Source organism: Pan paniscus, chromosome 6 (assembly GCF_029289425.2).
Source record: "Pan paniscus chromosome 6, NHGRI_mPanPan1-v2.0_pri, whole genome shotgun sequence".
NCBI lineage: Eukaryota > Metazoa > Chordata > Mammalia > Primates > Hominidae > Pan > Pan paniscus.
The window spans coordinates 166,448,282-166,461,133 of record NC_073255.2 but is presented as its reverse complement, the minus strand read 5'-3'; the positions used below and the strand labels follow the sequence as shown (position 1 = coordinate 166,461,133).

The following is a 12,852-nucleotide window of genomic DNA, read 5'->3' as shown; positions in this document are numbered from 1 at the left end:
AATGCTGACCCACCTGTCAAAATGAAAGCAGTCTATCCACACTGTATAACATCTTGTAGCTTACAACCCTGTGTCTGGCACACTGCCTGAATGAAGTAGGTGCCTACTGAAGGTTGGTGACAACAATAAAAAAGCATTAGAGAGTGCATTCTCAAATATGTAGACGCTTACCAGAAGCTACACATATCAATAAAAAGCAGGTGAGTTGTTAAAGCTATCCCTGGTTTAGAAAGATGGTGAATAGGAAGTTTGGTCTACCCAAGCATTTGCAACTGGGTCAGAATGCAGCTGGCATGGCTCTTTTTGCAGAATAATTGTTTGTCCACAGCTGCTCCCAAATTACCAAAAATCAAATAAGTAGTTGCCATGTGTGATAGCAGGATTAGAGGCTGCCTCAATTTCCATTATGGAAAAATAACGTAAATTGCCACAAGTCCCGCCCCCCAGTCTCAAATAAGCACAAAGGACACTTTTATTCAGATCCTGCATACTGTGAAACAGCATTGTTGCCTGGCTGCTTCAGTGGCGGGCTCAATTCTGCTGGATCTGTCACTACACAACCAACATCCAGTTAAAGCTATTTCCTAGCTTCTGCAGGACAGCTCAATTCATGATTTTTCTTCTGAAATAACTGAACTAAGGATTTGTTTCTGGATAAAATTATGAAAGTATTTAAGTGCCAATACCACAGACCTAGGAATCTCTGCTATTCAATCATTCTCTCCTTCATTCAACAAATATTTACTGAATTCTTATCAGGTACTCCTACATTATTGTAGCGTGTGTATTCCAAGAAAACCTATGACTGGCAATTCTAATTTTGTATCTCTAAGTTTAAAAAGTCTATTCTCAGCCTGGGTGAAATGGTGAAACCCCATCTCTACTAAAAATACAAAAACCAGCTGTGTGTGGTAGTGCATGCCTGTAGTCCCAGCTACTTGGGAGGCTAAGGTGGGAGGATGGAGTGAGCCCAGGAGGCAGAAGTTGCAGTGACTTGAGATTGCACCACTGTACTCCAGCCTGGAAAACAATGGGACCCTATCTCATTAAAAAAAAAAAAAAAAAAAAAAAGTTTTTAAAGAATGTATTCTTTTAGAAGTGACTTGTGTTCTTTGGGGGTAACTGAGAAAATATAGGGGAATTAAAAATAAACACAAATCACTGTAACCTGAGATAGCTACATTACCAAGTTAACAATTTTATGTATATGCTTCCAGCATTTCCCCTGCTAGTTTCTTATATGGTTGGTTTTGTTTCATTGTTTTTAAACAAAAATGAGCCTATATTGTATATACTGTATTACAAATATTTTTTCACTTAATATAGATTAAAATATTCCATGTTATTAACATTTTTGTATCTTTTTTAAATGTCTACAGAGCATTCCCTGTAAGAACATACAGTAGTTTAGTTTACCAATCCTCTGAAGTCATTTAGGTTATTTCCAATTTCTCACTATTATAAATAGCACTGTTAATGATAACTAGTATTCAATAAATATCTCTTGAATAATGAGTAAATAAATGGTTTAATAAGCTGAGTCTTGGCTGGGCGCGGTGGCTCACGTCTGTAATCACAGCACTTTGGGAGGCTGAAGCGGGCATATAACTTGAGGTCAGGAGTTCAAGACCAGCCTGGCCAACTGGGTGAAACCCTGTCTCTACTAAAAAAAAATACAAAAAATTAGCTGGGCATGGTGGCGAGTGCCTGTAATCCCAGCTACTAGGGAGGCTGAGGCAGGAGAATTGCTTGAACCTGGGAGGCGGAGGTTGCAGTGAGCCGAGGTTGTGCCACTGCACTCCAGCCTAGGCAACAGAATGAGGCTCTGTCTCAAAAAATAAAATAAGCTAGGCTGGGTGCGGTGGCTCACGCCTGTAATCTCAGCACTTTGGGAGGCTGAGGCGGGTGGATCACAAGGTCAGGAGATTGAGACCATCCTGGCTAACATGGTGAAACTCCATCTCTACTAAAAATACAAAAAATTAGCTGGGCGTGGTGGCACACACCTGTAGTCCCAACTACTCAGGAGGCTGAGGCAGTAGAATCGCTTGAACCCGGGATGTGGAAGTTGCAGTGAGCCGAGATCACGCCACTGCACTCCAGCCTGGGTGACAAAGCGAGATTCCATTTCAAAAAAATAAATAAATAAAAATAAAATAAAATAAGCTGAGTCTTTAAGCACATACCAAATTATTTCCTTAGCTTTTAAAAGACATAAACATTTTGAGTAATCGTACACTTATGATTCTGCATATGTTCACAGCAGGCATAGAAAGCGAATGCAATAAAAACAGCAATCTAAATATAAAGGAAAGCACACAATACTTGGTGGTGAATGGAAGACAGAATAAAAATATTAACCTTTTATAACCTAGACAATATGCAAGTTGAGTACAGGTGTCAGAAGGTAGAATATAAAAAGAGGGACGTGAAGGGGGTATTTACAATCCCATTTTCCAAAATGGCAAGTTAAGAGGCCCTACAGGAAGTTGATGGATCAAAAAATTAAAGTTTATCATTTAAAATTATAAAGATAATTAATAAATGACTTGCAAAGTAATATAAATATCAAATAATGACAGGGGTAAAAAAGTGAGTTAAATTCTCATTTTTCACATCAAAAACTTCACAGGTATCATCTAAAGTTGATAAATCAAGGAACAGAAGTCTAAACACATTATTAAGGCTTATGGAAGTAACCACAAGCGAAGCTAAAAACAGAAATAGTGAAAAAGTTTTTAAAGGCTGTCTCTGGATAGTAGGACTGGGATGGCAAGAAAAGGGAAGAGCCAGGAGGCTTATGGTTATTCATCATAAGGTCTCCATGGCTCTGTGATTTGTTAGGATGTACAAATAACACCCTGATGAAGACTGGCTGAAAAATCTGGAACTGTTTACTTTGGTTCCCAAAGATATAATCTTACCTTGATAACTGGTCAAATCCAACTGTCCACAGAGCATTCCTTTAACCAGAGGCAAACCTAAAATGCTTAAGACTTTGGAGACTATCTAGTTTGATGTTCTCATTTTCCAAATTGTGACCAAGAAAGACCCAGTGAGTTACCCAAAGTCACATCTCTAATTGGTGGCAAATCCAAAACTTGAACCCCTATCTCCTGCTTCTCAATCAAGTGTTCCAGCTGCTCCATCAGAGTCCCACCCTTTGTACCCGAGCACAGTCTCCACTCATTATTTGCTTGGGCTCCTTAACTGCTAATGCAAGCTGTTATGTATTAATAGCTTAATAATTAAGCTATTAATTAATTAATCTTCAAGCCAAAATTTGGGTTTTACTGGGGGTACAGTAAATTTGGGTTCTGTCTTTTAAGAGACAGGGTCTCACTCAATCACCTAGGCTGGAGTGCAGTGGTGCAATCATGGCTCACTGCAGCCTTGACCTCCTGGGACCCTCCTGCCTCAGCCTCCAGAGTAGCTGGGACTACAGACGGGAGCCACCATGCCCAGCTAATTAAAAAAATTTTTTTGTAGGGACCAGGTCTCACTATGTTGCCAGGCTGGTCTTAAACTCCTGGGCTCATGCGATCCTCCTACCTTGGCCTCCTAAAGTACTTGGATTACAGGCATGAACCACAGCACCCAGCCATGAATTTGTATTATAAAACGGTATGCGTGTTGAATTGATTTTTCAAATTGTACCTGCAGCCACCCATCCTGGTCCCTCTAATACATCTCCTGCTCCCTCAACCCTCAACCCCACCATCACTGCCTTAGATAATATACAATAGCTACTTTGAGAGTTGATTCCCACAAACGGAGAGGTCTGACAGCATGATTCTCAGCCACAGGAATAAATGCAGTTCATAAAGTTGCCAAAGCAGTCTTGTGAAGCTACAGTATTCTGTGAGCGCAAGAGTGTTCAACTGACTTTATGTTCTTCTTCACCTATATTAAATTGTTTAGCTAACTATCCATTCCCATTTTCAGTAGATGGAAAAAGAAAAATATTACTTTTTTTTAAAAAAGGGGGGCGGAAGAGCGCAGTGGCTCACGCCTGTAATCCCAGCACTTTGGGAGGCCGAGGCAGGCGGATCACCTGAGGCCAGGAGTTCGAGACCAGCCTGGCCAGCATGGTGAAACCCTGTTTCTACTAAAGACACAAAAATTAGCTGGGTGTGGTGGCATGCACCTATAATCCCAGCTACTCGGGAGGCTGAGGCAGGAGAATGGCTTGAACCCAGGAGGTGGAGGTTGCAGTGAGCCCCGAGATCATGCCACTGCACTGCAGCCTGGGCAACAGAGCAAGACTCCATCTCGCAAAAAAAAAAAAAAAAAAAAAAAAAAAAAAAAAAGGGTTGTGGGGACAAGGGGCTGACTTTTTAAGGAAAATGGAGAGTTGGGCACACCATTTCTATGTTTGTATTAAACCAATTTATAAAAATTATTTTAAGTTGAATTTTAAAAGGTATGAAAATCTGTACAAATTATTATTTATATAAATTTAGGAACAAGGAAACAACAAAATGTAAAACTGGAACCACGCCAATTACTGGAAATCAAGTATATATGGAAGAGTCAAGGTCAAATAACCAAAATCCCCATAAATTGTCAGGAGTTTGAGAGCAGCCTGGCCAAAATGGTGAAACCCCATCTCTACTAAAAACACAATAATTAGCCAGGCATGGTGGCGCACGCCTATAATCCCAGCTACTCGGGAGGCTGAGAAGGGAGGATCAGTAAAGCCATGGAGGTCGAGGCTGCAGTGAGCAGAGACTGTGTCACTGCACTGCAGCCTGGGGGACAGAGTGAGAACCTGTCCCAAAAAAAATTCCCATATTTACCTTGTGAGTTAATTCATTGAGATAAACTGTATCTTGAATTACTTAGAAAATTAAATTTAAGATGCCATATAATCAAAATTAGAGGCACAGTAGTAAGAAGGAAAAAAAATCAAATTAGAATCCTACACAAGGATGTTAAAGTAAAAAAGCATATTATATTTCAAGACTAAAGCAAAATTTAGAAAGTAATTGAACATAAAATTAAAATGCCTTTACCTAAAACTAGGCATAACATCTCCATTTTAGAATTTAAGTCTATAAAAGATATCACTAAACTCACAGAAGGAGGGGAGAAATGCTACCTAAGTTCCTAAAGAAATCAAAACTACCTAAATAACATTTACACTATATTTCCTGTTTAAAAAAACCAATCACCAAAATTTTTCCATGACTACTACCAATGCTGCCATTTACAAGAAGTATAGGCTAGAGAAGAGAATAATTATCCTATAAGAATAAAAAATATTTTTCTCAATACCACTTTCTCAGTGTAATCTTTGATAAAATTCTCAAAAACAGAAGGGGAAAAGAGGCCATCAAATGTAATTTACCATACCCACATTTAGCAGCAGCTACTCGGTCCTGGCCACAATGGATGTCCTGCAGCTGGCTGTCAAACCACCAAAAGCTGCTCATCATCCACCTTCCTAGTCTCTTAGAACTAAGCTCACTTGGGTCAAAACAAGTCAACCGTCTTTCTCGCCAGCAGTAATATGCTGGAATAAAGTGTCAAGTATAATTCTGGCTGCCAAGATTTTGTTCTGAAGAACAGACTTGTAACTATGAAAGGGGACATTAAATTAGAGCTATTGTCTGAAAGAAAAGGGCAATCTGTATCTGTAGCTTGACTGGGATAACACAGGTCTTGATCTGTAGTCAAACCAGAGGAAAAGTAAGCAACCAGAAAAAAACACCACATATCACAACCCCCAAAAAGAGTGAACTATTGAAAAAAAAAAAAAAAAAAACTGTGCCAGTAGCAGTGTACAAAAAAAACTATAGAGTCTACTTTAGAATAGACTCCATGTGCTGTGCAACAAGGAATATTAACTCTTGGTACAGAGAAATATCACAGAAGCCTTAAAGCAGAGGTGTCCAATCTTCTGGCTTCCCCAGGCCACGTTGGAAGAATTGTCTTGGGCCACACATAAAATACACTAACACTAACGATAGCTGATGAGCTTAGAAAAAAAAAACAAAAAATAAAATCACAAAAAAATCTCATAATGTTTTAAGAAAGTTTATGAATTTGTGTTGGGCTACATTCAAAGGCATCCTGGGCCGCATGCAGCTTGCAGGCTGCGGGTTGGATAAGCTTGTCTTAAAGGATGAAATAGATTTATGTGTATTGACACACAAAAAAATCCATAAAATGATGGAAATTGAAAACAACAGGTTATAAAATCTGCTAGAATGAGTGTGGTCTCATTTTTTTAAGTGTAAATAAATATGGTTGTGGACAAACAAAATAATTTCAAAAGATATACTAAAACTATTAAGAATACTTTTTATCTATGCAAAATAGAATTATGGATTATAAAAACTTTATTTCTGCTTTATAGATTTATTTCTCCCTTCAAAATAATAAGAATGTGATTACTTTTATAACCATTGTTATGTCCAGGTTTGAGAAAGAAAAGACAAACAGCATAAGCTCTTCTTCTTTTTACCAAATGAAATACCAGAGGCCTCCAAACTCATGAAATCAGGGACACATACAGACTTTCCAAGCTGCCCAGTGTCCTCTGGGAGCCATTTTCTTCCTTGCTTTTTTGCAGGGGTTTCCAATGAATCTTCTTCTTCTTTTTTTTTTTTTTTTAGCAGAGCCTTTTCTTTAAGCAGAATCCTGTACAGAACCTCAAAATGTAAGGTAACAGTGGAATTTCTTCTATTGAAGGGTATGGGAATGCAGAGTTAAAGCCATTCATCCTCCTCACCACTCAGAACTCCAGAGCACAAGTGGAAACATGGTGATTAATCCAAGTATTTCACTGTACAGTTGGGAAAATGAGGACCAAGGATTACTCTCCTGTTAAGCCCTGTCTTATTGACTGGTCTGTGGGTCATTTTACTTACTAGGCATTATAGACACAGTAACTGGGGCCTGCAAGCTTTTCAAATACACACTGAAAGTTTAAGAGAAACTGAAAACACACAAATTGGCTCCAATAACTGTCAAAAAGACAAAGAAACATAATGGTTCTTGAAGTTCAATATGATTCAAGCACTCCAAACACCCTGGCAGCTTTGCAAATGAATACGTTTTTCTATTGTCTAAGGTTTATGTTTAGCCATACGTATCTATCGAAGCAACACAAACTAGAATCAGCTATTGAGAAAAGACAAGTGGAAGAAAAGCAGCAGCAGAGGGATAGTTTTCGAAACTGAAAAGAGACAGAAAAGATACATTGATCAAATTCCCCAAACACCCCAATGGCTTAATGAGCATAATCTAACAAGATAAATGTTCACAGGCATAAACATATCATTCTAAACTTTGTTCTAAAAAAACCCATTGAAAAGCCAGGTGCAGTGGCTGACGCCTGTAATCCCAGCACTTTGGGAGGCCAAGGTAGGCAGATCACCTGAGGTCAGGAGTTTGAGGTCAGGAGTTTGAGACCAGCCTGGCCAACATGGTGAGACCCCATCTCTACTAAAAATACAAAAATTAGTCGGGTGTGGGGCACACACCTGTAATCCCAGCTATTTGAGAGGCTGAGACACAAGAATCGCTTGAACCCAGGAGATGGAGGTTGCAGTGAGCCGAGATCACACCACTGTACTCCAGCCTGGGCAACACAGTGAGACTCTGTTTTGAAAAAAAAAGGAAAAAAACCCACAATCCATTGAAGAAAAACAGGATGATGGAGACTTGTGTCATCATCACAGAGAAAGTAAAAAGATTCAGAAACACTGGCTCACAGTAAATTTAGTCTGGAAAAAAAAGTATCACATGACAAGCAACATATGCACAATGTGAACAAAGACCACTCCTGTACTTAGCCCTGGGCACTCCACTTTTAAAGATATGAGAAAAAGCCCGTTATATTTCACTGGGACTATGAAAATGCTTAATTAATGAATAGTTAGAAAAATAAGAGGTGTTTAAATCTAAAGAAGGACTTTAGGAATCTCTCTCATAAAATATTGAAAGACCATTATGAGGAAGAGGAATTAGATTAAGTCTGTGACCCTAATAAAAAAAAAGGTAAGAAATTATGGCAAAATTCTGGTCAACAGATCATTTTTCTAACGGGGTGTATAGACAGAGTGGCTGGAAGCATGAGTTCTCCCATCACTAGATGTCCTCTTGCAAAACCTAGACAACCACTTGGGGGCACTGGAGACGTGGGCCTTGCATGCATCCTGACTCAAACGAGCAGGCAGAAAGAAAGGTAACAAAAAAAGATTCCACCCCAGGAGAGTCTGAACCCTGCGGTCCAAAAGTGTTTATTAGGAAGACTGTCTTAGGTCATTTGGATACATACCCCAGATAAGATTGGATACAGTCCTTGCCCTTCTCCTGGGAGAACAGAATCTATTGTTATTCTGCTGCAGTTGGGGGTATGTACAAATGCACATACAAACAGAATTATACAAACAGTATGAAGCTAGCCTTAAGCAAAAGCTCGGTCCTCTTTAAAGAACTGTAACACTTCCAGAGGTGGTGTGCTTAAAAAACAAACAAACAAACAAAAACTGTAACAGTAGAAGCTGAAAAGCTCTCCCAGAGAAAGGTAGGAAAAAAACCAAAACTCTTCTGCTATCATAGTCTTAAAACATTTTATACAGTTGCCCTATAATTAACAAATTACAAAGGAAAGCAAGTTTTATTAACGTATTGTTTCCCTTTTCCCATCTCTGAAGATTATATTCTATATAGTCAAATTAATGCTCCAACAATACCTTACTTAATGCTACAATCTCAACCATCCCCAACCGCCTAGAGACCCTGAGAAAGGACTTGGACTTGTTTTATTTTGCCTTTTAAATTTATACACTATTCCAACAAATGCAGTCCTCTGATTTCTGAGGACAAAGCAGAACTGGTAAAGCAAGATAAAGAGAGTAAAAACACAAGGAAAAGGAAAAAAATAGATAAAGAAAAGAGAAAGCAAACGAGAACAAGCGAAGTACAACCAGCTGGTATTATTTATGTAGGGACAACCAGCCCCACAGACCTCAATTACTTGTAATCCTATCACAGGGCAAGCAGTCCATCAATATACCTGAGTAAGGTGTTTTTGAAAAACACACGAGCAACCTGAAAATATATACATCAGCCACTTTGGAAGCCTGTTTGGCAATTTCTTACAAAACTAAACATAGTCTTACCATAGGATCCAACAACTGCACTCCTTGGTATTTACTCAAATATGCTGAAACTTATGTCCACACAAAAACCAGCACACAAATAAATATTCACAGCAGTTTTATTCACAATTGCTAAAACTTGAACACAACCAAGATGTTACTCAGTATGTGAATGATAAACAACTTGTGGTACATCCATACAGTGAAACATTATTCAGCATTAAAAAGAAATGAGTTATCAAGCCATGAAAAGTTATCAAGCCATTAAATACATATTGCTTAGTGACAGAAGCCAATCTGAAAAGGCTACGTTTGTATGATTCCAACCATATGACATTTTTGGAAAAGGCAAAACTATGGAGACGGTAAAAAAAATAGTCAGGGGTTAGAGAAAGGAGGGAAGACAGGAGCACCAGGAGACTTCTGGATTAGTGAAACCATTCTGAATGATTATATATTTGTCAAAATCCACAGACTGCACAAACACACAGAATGAACTTGAATGTAAACTATGGACTTCTGTTAATATTGGTTCATCAACTGTAACAAATCTACCACACAACAGCAAGATATTAATAACGGAAACGGGTAGGAGAGAATATGGTAACTCTCCATACTCTCCACTCAATTTTTCTGTAAAGCTAAAACTGCTCTAAAAAATAAAGTGTGTGTGTGTGTGTATATATATATATATATATATATATTTTTTTTTTTTTTAATACAGATGTAAAAAAACAATATTCCCTTAAAAAATCACGGTCAAAATGGGGTACAGGGATTTTCAGGCATGGTCAGGAGCTCCACCAATCTAAATCACCACAGCCTGCCATTATATAATGCTGAATACTTTCACAGATTTATAGTTTATATATTATAAATTTGTTACACATATAGTTTATATATTTATTCTTAAAGTACAGTTTTATATATATATACACATACACACACACACACATCACTTATAGTTAATAAGTATGGTTATCTAGTGCTGAATACATCTGAACATAAAGGGTGAGCAGTGGTGGGAAAAGACTGAGAAGTCAGGAGGGTTGGTCAGCTGCATCCACTGAAGATTCCATGTTGCTGGTGGAAGTCTCCCCCTCCTGCCACTGGTGAGAAAAATGGCTCAGACTGCTGCTTCTTCACTTTAAAAAGTTTGGTGGAGCTCTTGTTTGCCAACAGTAGCCTATGGTGGCACTTGTCTTAAATTGTGTATCATGCTTTTCCTGCTCCCTCCCTGCAGTGGCATAGCATGTTAATAAAGATCTAACTAAAAAGTGCACAAGGGTTCAAAGGCACCTAGAACAAAAGGAGTCACAACACAGTTCAGTAATCAGTGCTTTCCACAGTGACATCGAGTTGCCAAGAAAAGATAAAATTATAAGCACACCACAGTATTCTGGCTTAATGAGCACAGAAATACTTGCAGGCTTTTTATTTTCCTTTTTCCCATAAAAAATGGTTAAAACCAAAACAGTATTTAATGTTTAAAAAGATAAGCATCACCTATCTGGAAAATTTGTTTACTAGAAAAATCTCATATAAATTTAAAAGCATGTTCAGTAATACAGCCTCTTTCCAGATGCCACTTCTATGGTGTTTGCATACTAAGAAATAGACTATCAATATCTGGTATAGGTAGTAAATTTACCAAGTATGTCTGATATATAATGCTCATTCATTTTCTTTCCCCCTTTTCAACTAAGAATCAATTAAAATGAGATTACAGGCTTTATGTAGCTGTTTTGCAATTTTATGTAATCCTTAAAACTGGGTCCCTTTTATATTAAAGGGTACCAAAAAATACATACATAAGTGGGAAGAGAAGAAGCAAAGGAAAAAACCAAAATATTGACGGTAGTATCTCTGGATAGCTGGGCTACAAATTTTTATCATCTTCATACTTCCCTTTATTTTTAAAATTCCCTACAAAAAACATGTATTACTTTCACACTCCATTATATCAAATATCTACAGCATTTAAAATGAGTAAACTATAACTACATGTACCAATAAAGTTTAACCTCTTATACAAAGCTTAAAAACATATAAAACAATATTACACTTTTTAGTTTTCCCTGCAATCCAAACATTGTTTTTTTTTCAGTGGATACATATATATATACAGAAAAAGTTTGTAAAAATGCAGGGAGCGAATAAATATCAAATTGAGAATAATGGTCACAGCTGGGAAGGGAGAGGACTAGGACGGGGAAGGGGTGCCCAATAAGCTTCAACAATAACTGTGATTTTTATTACTTTAGGTAGTAGGTATATGGAATTTATTATATTGTTCTATATCCTTTTTTATGCCTAAAGTATTTCAAAAATTGTTTAAAGTGGCAACTACTGTAGTCATACTAAAAACAGTAGGACTTAACCCTAATCTCTTCAAACTACTTAAATGGGGTTATAGTACTGAGTAAATCAGAGATAAATGTATCTATTATAATAAGAAAATTCTTTTAAGAGACAGGGTCTCCCTTTGTCACCCAGGCTGGAGTGCAGTGGCATGATCACACCTCACTGTAGCCTCAAACTCCTAGGCTCAAGCAATCCTTCAGCCTCAACCTCCCAAGTAGCTGGGACTACGTGCACATTACCCACGCTCAGCTAGTTTTTAAAATTTTTTTAGAGATGCAGTCTTATTATGTTGCCCAGGCTGGTCTCGAACTACTGGCCTCAAGCAGTCCTCCTGACTTAGCCTCCCAAGTAGCTGGGATTACAGACACAAGCCACTAAGCCTGGCATATAATGAGAAAATTTTTTGAGAAATTTAAAGCAGTTCTGAAGGTCAGCAGTCATGTATATTTATAAGCAAACAGCAATCTGAAATCTGTGTTCCAAAAAATACCTGTAGTAAACATTCCAATCTATGCCTTACACAAAGAACACAAATTTAAATCTGTCCAGTAAACTTAAATATATACATTATTTTGAATATGCCTTTTTTTACACACTTATAACTCTAAAAGAAGATTTTTTACTTTGGTCAGTTTTAAACAGTCTTTTAAGAATGTCATAAAAATAGAATTAATTTCTGACTGGTATTTCCCAGGTTGGTGATTTCAAATCAGATGGTTTCAGTTTATCATCTTATAATATGCTATGATAAAACCAGGCTGAGGAAGTCCAAGGAAACACTGAATAGGCTTCTCCCTGAAAATCAAGTTCCTGGCCAGCCTCCATGGCTCACACCTATAATCCCAACACTTTAGGAGGCCAAGGTGGGAGAACTGATTGAGCTAGGAATTTAAGACCAGCCTGGGCAATATAGCGAGACCTCGTTTCTAGAAAAAATTTAAAACCAGCCTTGGCAACATAGGGAGACCCCATCTCTACAAAAAAATTAAAAAGAAGGCAGGCATGGTGGTGCACGCTTGTGATCCCAGCTATTCAGGAGGCTCAGGTGGAAGGACTGCTTGAGTCAGGGAGATCAAGGCTACAGTGAGCAGTGATCACATCAGGGTAACAAATCAAGACCCTGTCTCAAAAAAAAAAAAAAATTAAATCAAGTTCCTTAGAAAGATTCAGAAATATTCACGGATGTTAAGATGTCCCTGGGTCTCTTGCTATAAGTCTCGCTCAACTCTATGAAAAGTAAGTAAGCAAACTGATATAAGAAAGCTCATGAAAATGTCCCACATAAAGGCAGAAACTTTGGCTCAAGTATTTTAAGTATCAACTTCAAAGTTATAATATTTTCATAATATAAAAAATTTTGCTCAAAACAACATAT

General features: G+C 37.8%; 1 protein-coding gene across 9 annotated transcripts in view; it reads right to left on the bottom strand.

The window, feature by feature from the left end:
* Nucleotides 1–12,852, bottom strand: part of NRF1 (nuclear respiratory factor 1) — a 145,192-nt gene that overhangs the window by 113,146 nt on the left and 19,194 nt on the right. The window lies entirely within an intron of this gene.